At 48.8% G+C, this 5,193-nt stretch overlaps 1 long non-coding RNA gene across 1 annotated transcript; it reads right to left on the bottom strand.

Moving 5' to 3' along the window:
• Window positions 1–2,251: 2,251 nt before the first annotated feature.
• LOC142194861 (uncharacterized) lies at window positions 2,252–3,413 on the bottom strand. Its single transcript, XR_012715054.1, has 3 exons — window positions 3,365–3,413; window positions 3,004–3,047; window positions 2,252–2,284 (listed from the first exon to the last, which is right to left on the bottom strand). It is a non-coding gene; the product is annotated as an uncharacterized LOC142194861 (long non-coding RNA).
• Between the last annotated feature and the right edge of the window lie 1,780 nt (window positions 3,414–5,193).

A 5,193-nucleotide genomic window follows, 5' to 3' on the forward strand; every position in this document is an offset into this window, starting at 1 on the left:
CAAGTTACAGAAAAGGGATGGTAAACCAAGCTAATTGCATAATATTGGTGCAAGAATTAAGTTCACTACATAGGTACAAATAGCAGAATGCTGTTAACATTACATTACATAATAATGCTTACTGCATAGATATTTATGTAGGGGTGTAACTAGCAAACTTTTGATTCCCCCCATGACACAGCGCCTCCCTTTCCTGTCCCCCACATACCGTGTTTCCTCGCCTCATTAGAGGTGCTGCACTGCCCATAGTGGCCCCTCCACAAAGTATTATGTCCTATAGTGGCTCCTCCACACAGTATTAGGTTCCACTGTAGGACCAATGGTGTTCGTTGCAAATATTACAAAATTTCGGATGCAGCAGAACCTGAAATTTTTGTGGTACACCACCTATGAACTATTACTATACTCTGGAGTCTTTTTAGGGAGTTGCGATGGAGAGGTGAGTAACACTGGTTTTAATGTTTTCTCACATCACCTGAGCCTCTGAACATTATGCCCTGGGGTCTGAAGAGACCTCAGAGTATAATAAGAGCAATATTTGTTGGAGTTCGCCCAACAAATACTCTTGCCACAGACCCTGTCCTTATTAACCGATCTTCCCTCCTGCTCACAGCCATTTCTGCTTCCCCTTCTTCCCTCTATGGGGCCTGAAATGGGGCAATTGGCATGAGCCTCATGGGTTTTTGCCTTCCCCTGGATCAACACTATAGGGGATTATAGGTTGGACTTCATGGACTGATGTCTCCATCCAACCTCATCTACTATGTAACTATGTAACTTGCCGGGTTGCTCCAGCAGGTAACAGTCTATTAAAAAAATAAGGTACTGCTCCTGTGAAAGATGCTACGGCTGCTACGGCGGTACTTACGCCACTGTTTTTGTGCAATATTTGAAGAAAGAGGGTGTATACTGTGGAACTTGAGTTGCTGGCAGTGGCATAAATAAAGTCTTGTGGGACCTATGCAAAATTGGACTACCAATACATGTATATAAGAAAACATATGTGCCTGAAACTTCAATCATAAATATATACCATAGACACACAGAAAAACATATAAAAGATGAATATTTGATTGTAATATATATGTAATATTCGACTATTCCAACGTATATCGAACCCCATTATAGTCTATAGGGAAAAATGCTTCGTTTCAGGGGAACCCACCATTTGACTCAGGAGGGTCACCAAGTCCACTATCACACCCCAGGAAATGATGCCAACACCCTGGAATGCAACTGGGACAGCAGGGGAAGCATTCCTGGGGGCATCTAACATGCCCAAGTCACTGTATTACATCGGGATCCCTGTCAGCTTGCGATATGCGCGAGCTGACTTTTTCCCATAGGAATGCATTGACCAGCGTTGATTGGCCGAATGCCATACAGAGTACAATCAACGCTGGTTCTGCCGGAGGCTCATCTGTGAGGAGGCGGACCAGAATGGAGACTGCTGTGGACCGATATTAGACTTCGCCTCCTCCGGCAGAACCAGCGTTGATTGGCCGAATGCTGTTCTCTGTATGGCATTCGGCCAATCAACGCTGGCCACATTCCTATGCCGAGATGTAGCAGAGCTGGCCAACAATCCCTCTATTTACTCCTCCTATCACACACACAGCTCTGCACTACACCCAACCATCCCTCCATCTACTCCTCCTGTCACACACACAGCTCTGCACTACACCCAACCATCCCTCCATCTACTCCTCCTGTCACACACAGCTCTGCACTACACCCAACCACCCCTCTATCTACTCCTCCTGTCACAGACACAGCTCTGCACTACATCCAACCATCCCTCATCTACTCCTCCTGTCACACAGCTCTGCACTACACCCAACCATCCCTCTACCTACTCCTCCTGTCACACACACAGATCTGCACTACACCCAACCATCCCTCCATCTACTCCTCCTGTCACACACACAGCTCTGCACTACACCCAACCATCCCTCCATCTACTCCTCCTGTCACACACTACAGCCAACCATCCCTCCATCTACTCCTCCTGTCACACACACAGCTCTGCACTACACCCAACCATCCCTCTATCTACTCCTCCTGTCACACACAGCTTTGCGCTGCACCCAACCATCCCTCCATCTACTCCTCCTGTCACACACACAACTGTGCACTACACCCAACCATCCCTCCATCTACTCCTCCTGTCACACACACAGCTCTGCACTACACCCAACCACCCCTCTATCTACTCCTCCTGTCACACAGCTCTGCACTACACCCAACCACCCCTCTATCTACTCCTCCTGTCACAGACACAGCTCTGCACTACATCCAACCATCCCTCATCTACTCCTCCTGTCACACAGCTCTGCACTACACCCAACCATCCCTCTACCTACTCCTCCTGTCACACACACAGATCTGCACTACACCCAACCATCCCTCCATCTACTCCTCCTGTCACACACACAGCTCTGCACTACACCCAACCATCCCTCCATCTACTCCTCCTGTCACAGACAGCTCTGCACTACACCCAACCACCCCTCTATCTACTCCTGTCACAGACACAGCTCTGCACTACACCCAACCATCCCTCCATCTACTCCTCCTGTCACACAGCTCTGCACTACACCCAACCATCCCTCCATCTACTCCTCCTGTCACACAGCTCTGCACTACACCCAACCATCCCTCCATCTACTTCTCCTGTCACACACACAGCTCTCCACTACACCCAACCATCCCTCCATCTACTCCTCCTGTCACACAGCTCTGCACTACACTCAACCATCCCTCCATCTACTCCTCCTGTCACACACACAGCTCTGCACTACACCCAACCATCCCTCCATCTACTTCTCCTGTCACACACACAGCTCTCCACTACACCCAACCATCCCTCCATCTACTCCTCCTGTCACACAGCTCTGCACTACACTCAACCATCCCTCCATCTACTCCTCCTGTCACACAGCTCTGCACTACACCCAACCATCCCTCCATCTACTCCTCCTGTCACACACAGCTCTGCACTACACCCAACCACCCCTCTATCTACTCCTCCTGTCACACACACAGCTCTGCACTACACCCAACCATCCCTCTATCTACTTCTCCTGTCACACACAGCTTTGCGCTGCACCCAACCATCCCTCCATCTACTGCTCCTGTCACACCCAGCTCTGCACTACACCCAACCATCCCTCCATCTACTCCTCCTGTCGCACACACAGCTCTGCACTACACCCAACCATCCCTCCATATACTTCTCCTGTCACACACACAGCTCTCCACTACACCCAACCATCCCTCCATCTACTCCTCCTGTCACACAGCTCTGCACTACACCCAACCATCCCTCCATCTACTCCTCCTGTCACACACAGCTCTGCACTACACCCAACCACCCCTCTATCTACTCCTCCTGTCACACACACAGCTCTGCACTACACCCAACCATCCCTCTATCTACTCCTCCTGTCACACACATCTCGGGTGTAGCAGAGCTCAGCGCACACTCAGCTCTGCTACATCTCTGGTGTAGTGGCAGGGTTAGCTAGGGATTACCTTTATTTAGGTGGGAATGTTACTCACCAAGCTCTTTGGGGCTCCTTGTCAGCTTGCGATATGCGGGAGCTGACTTTTTCCCCATAGGAATGCATTGACCGGCGTTGATTGGCCGAATGCCATACAGAGTACAGCATTCGGCCAATCAATGCTGGTTCTGCTGGAGGCTCGTCTGTGAGGAGGCGGAGTCTAAGATCGGACCAGAATGGAGACTGCTGTGGACCGATCTTAGACTCCGCCTCCTCCGGCAGAACCAGCGTTGATTGGCCGAATGCTGTATTCTGTATGGCATTCGGCCAATCAACGCTGGTCAATGCATTCCTATGCCAAGATGTAGCAGAGCTGGCCGTACGCTGAGCTCTGCTACACCCAATAATGCAGATAAAGAAAAAGTCTCAATCTCAACATATGAGTATGCTCCAGGATTTCCCTCTGGGTGCACGGCCTTTCACCTCTGGACTGGACAAGGCAACTTCACAACTGAATATTCAACCAAAAATAGCAGGTCCGCACTCCTTGGGTTCCATAAAATATAACTTTTAATAAGCCATTAAAAGCTCACACAACATATAACAAATTGTGAAAAGGTAAGAAAAAGACGCATAGTGCTTAAAAACGCCGACGCGTTTCGAAGCTGTAAAGCTGTTGAATACACCCAATAATCCCTCCATTTACTCCTCCTGTCACATATACAGCTCTGCACTACACCCAACCATTCCTCCATCTACTCCGATCTTAGACTCCGCCTCCTCACAGACGAGCCTCCGACAGAACCAGCGTTGATTGGCCGAATGCTGTACCCTGTGTGGCATTCAGCCAATCAACGCTGGTCAATGCATTTATATAGGAAAAAGTCAGATCGCGCATATCGCAAGCTGACAGGGATCCCGACCAAATAGAGCCCCAAAGAGTTGTGTGAGTGACATTCCCACCTAAATAAAGCTAATCCCTAGCTAACCCTGCCTGTAGATCTATCCCTGTCTCACAGTCACAGTTCACAGTCTCAAATTAACCGAATGTTAAATCCACCATTCGTATAAATTGGAGGTCACCTGAATTAGCCAGCTAATTACTTTTTCCGATTTTTTTTTTATGCCTCCGTTGTCGTAGTTCCTGTCCCACCTCCCCTGCGCAGTTATTGGTGCAGAAAAGCACCAGGGAAGGTGGGAGGGGATACGAATATTTACTGCGTTTGCCTTGTGGTATTCGATTGGAATCGAATACTTTGAGCTGACTGATATTCGATCGAATATCTATTCAATCCAACAGTGTTCGCTCATCTCTAGTCATCTCTAGTAACGACTAGAGATGAGCAAGTACTGTTCGGATCAGCCGATCCGAACAACACGCACGCATTGAAATGAATGGAAGCACCTGGTACTTCCGCTTTGATGCCGGCCGGGCGCTTAACCCCCCGCATGCCGGCTACGTCCATTCATTTCAATGCGTGCGTGCTGTTCGGATCGGCTGATCCGAACAGTACTCACTCATCTCTAGTAACGCTCATCTCTAGTAATCCAGATAATAAACATTGTATAGCAGGAGTGACTCAGCATAAGTTAAATAAAGTGATAAATGCACATAATAAAGCAAACCAAAAGAGGAGATACAATATATACCTGGGTAGTGAGGGAAAATGTAAACCCTGCGGAGTCAGAC

Source organism: Leptodactylus fuscus, chromosome 1 (assembly GCF_031893055.1).
Source record: "Leptodactylus fuscus isolate aLepFus1 chromosome 1, aLepFus1.hap2, whole genome shotgun sequence".
NCBI classification, from domain to species: Eukaryota; Metazoa; Chordata; class Amphibia; order Anura; family Leptodactylidae; genus Leptodactylus; species Leptodactylus fuscus.